This window comes from Chiloscyllium plagiosum, chromosome 39 (assembly GCF_004010195.1).
Source record: "Chiloscyllium plagiosum isolate BGI_BamShark_2017 chromosome 39, ASM401019v2, whole genome shotgun sequence".
Classification (NCBI taxonomy): domain Eukaryota; kingdom Metazoa; phylum Chordata; class Chondrichthyes; order Orectolobiformes; family Hemiscylliidae; genus Chiloscyllium; species Chiloscyllium plagiosum.
The window spans coordinates 23,005,172-23,014,418 of record NC_057748.1 but is presented as its reverse complement, the minus strand read 5'-3'; the positions used below and the strand labels follow the sequence as shown (position 1 = coordinate 23,014,418).

Genomic DNA, 9,247 nt, shown 5'->3' with positions numbered 1-9,247 from the left:
GTGGGGGAAGATAGCAAAGAGTACAATAGGTGAATGGGGGTGGGGATGGAGGTGATAGGTCAGAGGGGAGGGTGGAGCAGATAGTGTTCCCACTGTCAATTGATAAGCAGTTGTAGAATAACTACAGTAGTGATGAAGCAATGGTCATATATCTCAATTCAGAATAGTGAGAGCCAGAAGAGAAATCTGATGTAGCTGGTATTACTGTGGTATATTGCTATTATCCTTATCCATTGTAATAGTTGCAGCAGAGGTCATTCTATGTAAGCATCAGTTGCTGCAGGGTCCCATGTGTGTGCATCTTGCTGCAGGGTCCCATGTGTGTGCATTTTGCTGCAGGGTCCCATGTGTGTGCATCTTGCTGCAGGGTCCCATGTGTGTGCATCTTGCTGCAGAGTCCCATGTGTGTGCATCTTGCTGCAGAGTCCCATGTGTGTGCATCTTGCTGCAGGGTCCCATGTGTGTGCATCTTGCTGCAGGGTCCCATGTGTGTGCATCTTGCAGTCACCCAGTACAATGGTCTGAATGTTGAATTCAAAATGAGGGTCATCTTTCCTGGCTAGCACTACCTCTCTCAATTATTGTGGCTGTATCTATGCAAGTATTTAAAAAAAAAGACCTGCATATGCTGAAAATCTGACACAAATCCTGAAATAGCTGAACAACATTCAGTAGGTCTGGCAACAGAAATCAAAAGTCAGTGTTTCAGGTCCAGTGACCCTTATTCAGAACTATTTTTGTTTCTATGCAAGTATGTTGCCTGGGCGGCAGTATTTCATCTATAAAGAGAGAATAGATAAGTTGGAATTGTTTTCCTTAGAGCAGAGAACGTGGAGGGAGTTATCTGATTGAGATGTACAAAATTGAGTGGTGTGTATCGGAAGAAACTATTTCCCTTAATCAAGGGATCAATAACCAGAGCGTAGATTTAAGGCAGAGGACAGGAGGTTTAAGGGACATTTAAGAAAGAGTTTTTCTACCCAGAGGATGATGAGTCTCTGGAACTCACTGCCTGAAAGGGCGGTGTAGCTGAGAACCATCACAACATTTAAAAATATTGTATGAGCACATGAAGCACCATACTATGCAAGGTTGCGAGCCAGGTGTTGGAAAAAGTGACTAAAATAGATGGATGCTTGATGACAAGCACAGATGTAATGGGCCAAAGGATATCTTTCTGTGCTGTAAAACTCAATGACTCTAAGTAAATGTTACATCAGTAACACTTTAGTCTGTAGATGGTAACTAAGCTGTGAAGGGTCAGCTGGTAAAGCATTTATCGTGGAATATTCAGTCTCAGCCCTACTCGTCTTGCTGTGATGTTATACTATTTGTATCACATGCAGTTGGTAAGGTCGTTATTTTGGGGTTATACTTTGTAAGGTCAGTAATAGGCAGCATGGTAGCTCAACGGTTAGCATTGTTACCTCACAGCACCAGTGACCCAAGCTCGCTTCCGTGTGTGTGTGTGTGTGTGTGTGTGTGTGTGTGTGTTGTGTGTATTCGCAGTAGGGTTAAAATCAACGAGGTAAAAACAATGACTGCAGATGCTGGAAACCAGATTCTGGATCAGTGGTGCTGGAAGAGCACAGCAGTTCAGGCAGCATCCAACGAATAGCGAAATCTACTGCGAATCCTCTTGCAAGGATGCCTGCCTTAAAGAAGTTTTCCTCCTCTCTACAAGAATCAGGGAGTCCCTCTCCCACTGCAACTCCCAGGTCATTTCCTTTGCCCTGAAGCTCTTCAACCATGCCGTGAAACAAACTCGGGATCACAGCCACATTTGCTTACTCTATGCTATTCTCTCCCCACCCCCACCCTCCCCTAGCTTATCTCTCCACGCTTCAGGCTCACTGCCTTTATTCCTGATGAAGGGCTTTTGCCCGAAACGTAGATTTCGCTGCTCGTCAGATGCTGCCTGAACTGCTGTGCTCTTCCAGCACCACTGATCCAGAATCTGGATTCCAACATCTGCAGTCATTGTTTTTACCTAATTGATACGTTCGGCAATTGTAAGTTTGGGGTCATTTTTGTAGACACAATATAGGTGTTTCACTCAGTCTGCTTTAGTCTTCCCATTGTAGTGAAATTTCCAACCTATTTTCACCAACTAATGATCCCTATTATCGGCTTTTCCTTCTCTCCAGTTTACTATCATCCGTCCCTTTGTCTGCCCAACAGCTGTTCTCTGATCCTGAACTCTATCTCTATCTATCGCTGACTCCTTTATCAGCCCCACCCCCAAGCCCTTTCTTCAGCATATATATCATCTTTTCCTAGCTGCAGTCAGTTCTGAAGAAGGCTCAGTGGACCCAAAACATTGACACTCTCTCTTCAGATGCTGCCAGATTTTGCCACCAATTGTTGTTCTTGTTTTAGATTTCGAGCATCTGTGGTGCTTTTATTTTGATTATATGCAATCCTTCATTAGGGTCCTGAATCTAAATAAAGGAAACTACATTTGATGCAGCATGAGCTGGCTGTGATCAATTGAGGAATATTACTTAAAGGGCCAACAATGAATAGACAGTGGCAGCATTTAAAGAATATGTGAATGAATGACAGCAATTGTTCATTTCCGTTTGGCACATAAACTAAACGGGGGAGATAGCCCTACATGGGAAAGTAAGGATAGATCCAAAGAAAGGGCATAAAAAATGGCTCCAAAAACAGCAGACCTCAGGACTAGGTGCAGTTTATATTTCAGCAAAGGAGAACAAAGGGATTAATTAAGTGAGGGAAAATAAGAGTATGAAAGTACGTATATGAGAAACACACAAACTGATTGTGAAAGCTTCTATAGGTATGTGAAAGAAAGACTCGTGAAGATAAATATAGGTCCTGTAGAGTCAGAAGCAGGCCAAGTTATAATGGGAAACAAGGAGACGGCAGACCAATTAAATAGGCAGTGTCTTCAATAAGGAGGACACAAATGCCAAAAATATTGGAGTTTATGGTCGAGTGAGAAGGAGGAACTGAAGGAAATTAGTATTGGTGGGGAAATGGTGTTGGGGAAATTGATGGGATCAAAGATTGATAAATCACCAGAGCTTGATAAGCTACATCCCATATTACTTGAGGAAATAGGGGGTGCATTTGTGGTCATCTTTTAAGATGTTGTAGACTCTGGGACAGTTCCTATGGATTGAAGGGTAGCTGGCATAACCCTGCTATTCAAAAAAGGAGATAAAGAGAAAACAGGAAACAATAGCCTGACATTGGTGGGACAGGATTGGACAGAGTCAACATGGAGTTACAAAAGGAAAATCATGCTTAACAAATCTACTGGAATTGTTTGAGAACGTAACTCACAGCATTGAAAAGGGGTTTACTTGGTCTTTCAGAGACTCCCGTACAATAAAGTGGCATGCAAAAATGCATGTGATTGGGGATAGTGTACTAACATAGATGGAAGAACTGGTTGGCAGACATGGAACAAAGAGTAGGAATAAGTAGGTCAATTTCCGCGTGACAACCAGTGACTAGTCGGGTATACCGCAGAGATCATCGCCAAGTTTGCAGTGGACACAAAACTGGGTGGGAGGTTGAGCTGTGATGGGGATGCAGTGATGCTGCAGTGTGTTTTGGACATGTTGAGTGAGTGGGCAGATATGTGACAAATGAAGAATAATATCAATAACTGTTATCCACTTTAGACACAAAATCGGGAAGGCAGGTTATTATCTGAATGGTTATGGATTGGGAAAGAGGGAGATTCAGTGAGACTGGGATGATTTTGTACACCAGTCACTGAAAGTAAGGATGCAGCTGAAGCAGGTGATGAAGAACGCAAATAGTATGTTGGCCTTCATGGCAAGCGATGTTTTGCTGCAATTGTACAGGGTTTTGGTGAGATTGCACATGGAGTATTGTATGCAGCTTTTGCCTCCTTATCTGAATGTTCTGTACTGTTTCCTGGGATGGCAGGACTGACATATGAAGGGAGACTGGATCAGTTAGGATTATATTCATTGGAATTCAGAAGAAACCTAAAATATTTTAACAGGACTAGCTAATGAAACTCCTTTGTTTAAAAAAGGAAGGGAGGCAGGAAGTAAGAATGTCCAGGCCAGTTAGCTTAACGTCAGTCATGCATGGGAAAATGTTAGAAGCTATTATTAAAGATGTTAAACAAGGCAGTTGGATAAGTTTGAGGTAATCAGGCAAAGCCAACATGATTTTGTCAAAGGGAAACTTAATGGAATTCTTTGAAGATCATCGATATAGAAAAGCAAAACTGGTGCTATAGTTAAAGGTGAACCATGGATGCATCATACATAGTTTTCCAGAATGTGTTTGATAAGATGCCACATCAAAAGTTATTGTGGAAAATTAAAAGTTCATGGTGTAGGGGGATATTAGCATGGGTAGAAAATTGGCTGTATATCAGGAAGCAGAGAGTACAAATAAATGGATCTTTTTCAGGATGGTTGGCTGTCACGAATGGTGAACCACAGGGTCAGTAAGGCCTCAACTTTAAAATTTGTATAAATTATTTGGATGAAGGAACAGAAGGTATGGTTACTAAATCTGCTGATTACACAAAGGGAAGGAAAGTGAGTTGTGAAAAGGACATGAGAAACGTACAAAGGGATATAGATGGGTTAGGTGACAGGGCAAATATTTGGCAAATATGGGAAAGTGTGAAATTGTCTACTTTGGCTGAAAGAATTAAAGAAGCATATTATCTATATGGTGAGAAGTTGCAGAGTTCTGAGATGCAGTGAGATCTGGGTGTCTGAGTGTATGAACCACAGAAGGTTAGTGGTTAAGATATAGCAGGTGCAGGTATGGCAAGTAATCAGAAAAGCTAATAGAATGCAAAGTTTCATTGCGAGGGGACTTGAATGCAAGAGAAGGGAGGTTATTCTTCTGTTATACAGGGCATTGGTGAGTCCACAGCTGGAGTACTGAGTGCAGTATTGGTCACTGTAATTATAGAAGGATGCTAATACTAACTGTTGAGAAGCAGTTAAGAGGTTTACTAGGTGAATACTTAGCCTAAGCAGATTGTCTTATGAGGAAAGGCTAGATAGGCTCGGCCTGTATCCTCTGAAGTTTAGGAGAGTTAGAGGTGATTTAATTGAAACGTAAAGGATCCTGAGCACAGTTGATTAGATGGATATGGAAAGGATGTGTTTTTTTCTTGAGGGTGAATCTAGAACTAAGGATCATAGCTTCAAAGTAAAGTATCACTGCTGAGGAACCATTTTTCTCCAATGGGTTGTGTGTGTTTGGAATTCCCTTCCTCAAAAGGACATAGGATCTTTAAATACAGCAAACATTTTATTAAACGGCTCCTATGAGACCAGGGGTGTACTGGTTGATCAAATATTAAGGTTGATCAAAAGATCTACATAAGTAATGTAAAAACACTCACTTAAGTAATAGAAATAATGGGCAGCATGGTGGCACAGTGGTTAGCACTGCTGCCTCACAGCGCCAGAGACCCGGGTTCAATTCCCGCCTCAGGCAACTGACTGTGTGGAGTTTGCACGTTCTCCCTGTATCTGCTGGGTTTCCTCCAGGTGCTCCGGTTTCCTCCCACAGTCCAAAAATGTGCAGGTTAGGTGAATTGGCCATGCTAAATTGCTCATAGTGTTATGTGTAGGGGGTAAATGTAGGGGAATGGGTGTGGTTGGGTTGCTCTTTGGAGGGTCGGTGTGGACTTGTTGGGCCGAAGGGCCTGTTTCCACACTAAGTAATCTAACAAGTAATCTAATCTAGTAATCTAATAAACCAAATGTAATGCAGCAGACATACACATCACTGTTGTACTTTATTTATAGCATAAATCACTTAAATAAAAATGCAACTTTACCATAAATAAACTTACACAGAAACTTAAGATTCGCACCCTCTACTGACTCAAGAATTGCGGAGATTGTGATAATACAGTAATTTTTCAGTATTTCAAGTGTATAATTTTTGCCAATTTATTGAAAGTGCTAGTTTACAAGGTGACTGTTAAAACAAACTTTGCTGTATTTTTAAGACGGGCAGATTGATCCTTGATTACTAAGGGAATAAAAGATTATAGGGGATTTGCAGGAATGTAGAGTTGAGGATGAAAACGCATCAGCCATGATGACGTTGAATGTTGAAACAGGTTGAAAGGGCTGTGTGGTCTACTCTGGTACCTTACTCATATGTTTATACAAGGTAAACGCAGGAAGGATATAGCCGATGACCGGGAAGTCCAAAACCGAGATCACAGTCGAAAGGGATGGGTTGCCACTTAGGACTGAGATGAGAAATTTAAACCTGGAGGGTGGTGAGCCTATGGAGTTCTGTGCCACAGAAAGTGGTTGAGGCCAAAATATTGAATGTTTTCAAGAAATAGTTACATAAAGCTCTTAGTGCTAAAAGGATCAAAGGGCATGGGAAAAAGCAAGATGAGAATACAGAGTTGGATGATCAGCCGTGTTCAGGTTGAATGGTGAAGCAGGCTCCAAGAGCTGAAAGGCCTACTCCTCCCGTTTTCTGTGTGTCTGTTCTATGTTTTCATTGGAGTAGTAGTGGACATGGGTTGAAGTCATGCCATAGCAGCCACCTGAATTCAGTACGAACTGGAATAAAAGAATGCTGACATTAACCTGTAACCTAACCTATAATGAGACGAATTTAGTTTGGGAAACTTGATTGATATGACGAGTTGGACTGAAGGATCTGTATGACTTTGACTTTATAAAAATTGAGATCTTAATTTGGATAGGTTTGAGCTGATTACTTATTGGAGGAGTTGCTGAATGTGAATTGTGAACAGTTTCACTCCTGATGTTTTTATCTGGGGAAGATTGTTACTGAAGTAGCAGAGTACAGTTGAAACAAGAGTGCTTCATGGTTAGAGCTTGCTGTAATGAGAACTATGCTAACAATTCCCCTCGCTCAAGTATTTACCACTGAAAAGTTTCTCCTTAACCTTTGTTCTTGATTTTGCTCCGAGTTCTTGGTGCCACACTTGGTCAGGTAACTTAAAAGAGAATCTAAAAGTTGTCTCGAGAAATGGCAGGGACCAAAAAGAAGATTTATTCTTGGAGTCAAAGGTCAGAGCTTATGAACTAAATGAATGCTTTGAATTTGTCCTTACCAAAGAAGAAAATGCTACTGAAGCCATAAAGAAGGAAGTGGTAGCTGAGACACTGGTTGAGATAGAAGTTGATAAAGAAGATGCATTAGAAAGCCACCAGAACCAAATTGAGTATTGTTTGGGATGGGGGTGTGGTGGAACCTGAGAAAGCACAGTCCACAATTTTACAATCCATTTGGAAAAGCGGGTGGTGCCAGAGGGCTGAAGAATTGTAAATGTTACATCTTTGCTTAAAAATAGGTTTTAATAATTACAGTTTAATCTCATCAGGAACTCCTTCCACACTTTGTCATCACATTGTTATTTTCTAATCTGCATGAAGATAATTGCAGTCCCCCATTCTCACTCCTCTGCATTGTAGATAACAATGTGGTCTTTTCTACATTGGTGAGATGAAACACGCTCTGGTTGACCACTTTGCATAACACCTCTGCAATTTCTGCAAGAATGAGCCTGACCTTCCAGTTGCAGTTTTGGGCTGAAAGGTCCGTCCTCAACATTTCCTGATTAAGCTGGCATTAGAAAGCAGTGATATTCAGAGTGTCCCAGGACCCTATCCATCTGAATGGATGGAGAATTCAGCAATTTTGGATGTGATTCTGGGAGTACGATTGTGTGGCTGTATGTTGTGTAACTCTATATACTTATAACTAATCCTAACTATTAATGAAGAGCCATGGTTTGGAGATGCCGGTGTTGGACTGGGCTGTACAAAGTTAAAAATCACACAGCACCAGGTGTGCTTCCAATTAAACCTGTTGGACTATAACCTGATGTGTGATTTTTAAATTAATGAAGAGCAGTTGACTTGGCTAGTACAGGGATATAGACAGGTTTGGTGCTTGGGCAAAACTTGATAGCTAAAATATAATGGGAAAATGTGAAGTTATGCACTTTGGCAGAAAGAGTAGAGAAGCTGCATATTAAACAAGTGGAGAAAGACTACAGCTCAGGAATTTGGAAGTCATCGTTCATGAATTAAGAACAGCTAGCATCCAAGTTCAGCAGATAATAGGGAGGCAAATGGAATATTGGCCTTTCTTTCAAAGGAAATGGAATATAGAAACAGGGAAATCCTGCTAAAACTGTACAAGGTACTTGTCTGATTCCTGAAGAAGGGCTTATGCCCGAAACGTCGATTCTCCTGTTCCCTGGGTGCTGCCTGACCTGCTGCGCTTTTCCAGCAACACATTTTCAGCCAAGGTACTTGTCTGACCAAGGTTGGAATACTGAGAAGAGTTTTGGCCACTTGTAGAAATTTTTATTTAGCAAGGGAAGAAACCCCTTAACAGGAATAATTTATTGGCCCCCGAACAGTACCTCCGATGTAGGTGATTGTATAAACCAGAAAATAATGAGGGCTTGACCAAGGGCACAACAGTAATTACGGGTGATTTGAACATGCATATTGATTAGATTAATCTATTTGGCAAGGATATCCTTGAAGAAAGGTTCAGAGTATATCAGAGTGTGTTTCTTACAGCAACATGTCATGGAGCCAAACAGAGAACTGGCTACTTAAGATTTGGTATTATGTAACAAGGAAGGATTGATAAGTGATCTTAGAGTTGTAGAGTCACAGAGATGTACATCATGGAAACAGATCCTTCGGTCCAACTTGTCCATGCCGACCAGATATTCCAATCCAATCTAGTGCCACCTGCCAGCACCCGGCCCATATCACTCCAAACCCTTCCTATTCATATACCCATCCAACTGCCTTTTAAATGTTGCAATTGTACCAGCCTTCACCACTTCCTCTGGCAGCTCATTCCATACACGTACCACCCTCTGCGTGAAAAAGGTGCCTCGTAGGTCTCTTTTATATCTTTTCCCTCTCACCCTAATCCTATGCCCTCTAGTTCTGGACTCCCCGACCCCAGGGAAAAGACTTTGCCTATTTACCCTATCCATGCCCCTCATAATTTTGTATACCTGTATAAGGTCACCCCTCAGCCTCCGATGCTCCAGGGAAAATAGCCCCAGCCTGTTCAGCCTCTCCCTGTAGCTCAGATCCTCCAACCCTGGCAACATCCTTGTAAATCTTTTCTGAACCCTTTCAAGTTTCACAACATCTTTCCGATAGGAAGGAGACCAGAATTGCACGCAATATTCCAACAGTGGCCTAACCAATGTCCTGTACAGCCGCAACATGAC

At 41.7% G+C, this 9,247-nt stretch overlaps 1 protein-coding gene across 2 annotated transcripts in view; it reads left to right on the top strand.

The window, feature by feature from the left end:
• Positions 1-9,247, top strand: part of sgsm3 (small G protein signaling modulator 3) — a 186,135-nt gene that overhangs the window by 71,736 nt on the left and 105,152 nt on the right. The window lies entirely within an intron of this gene.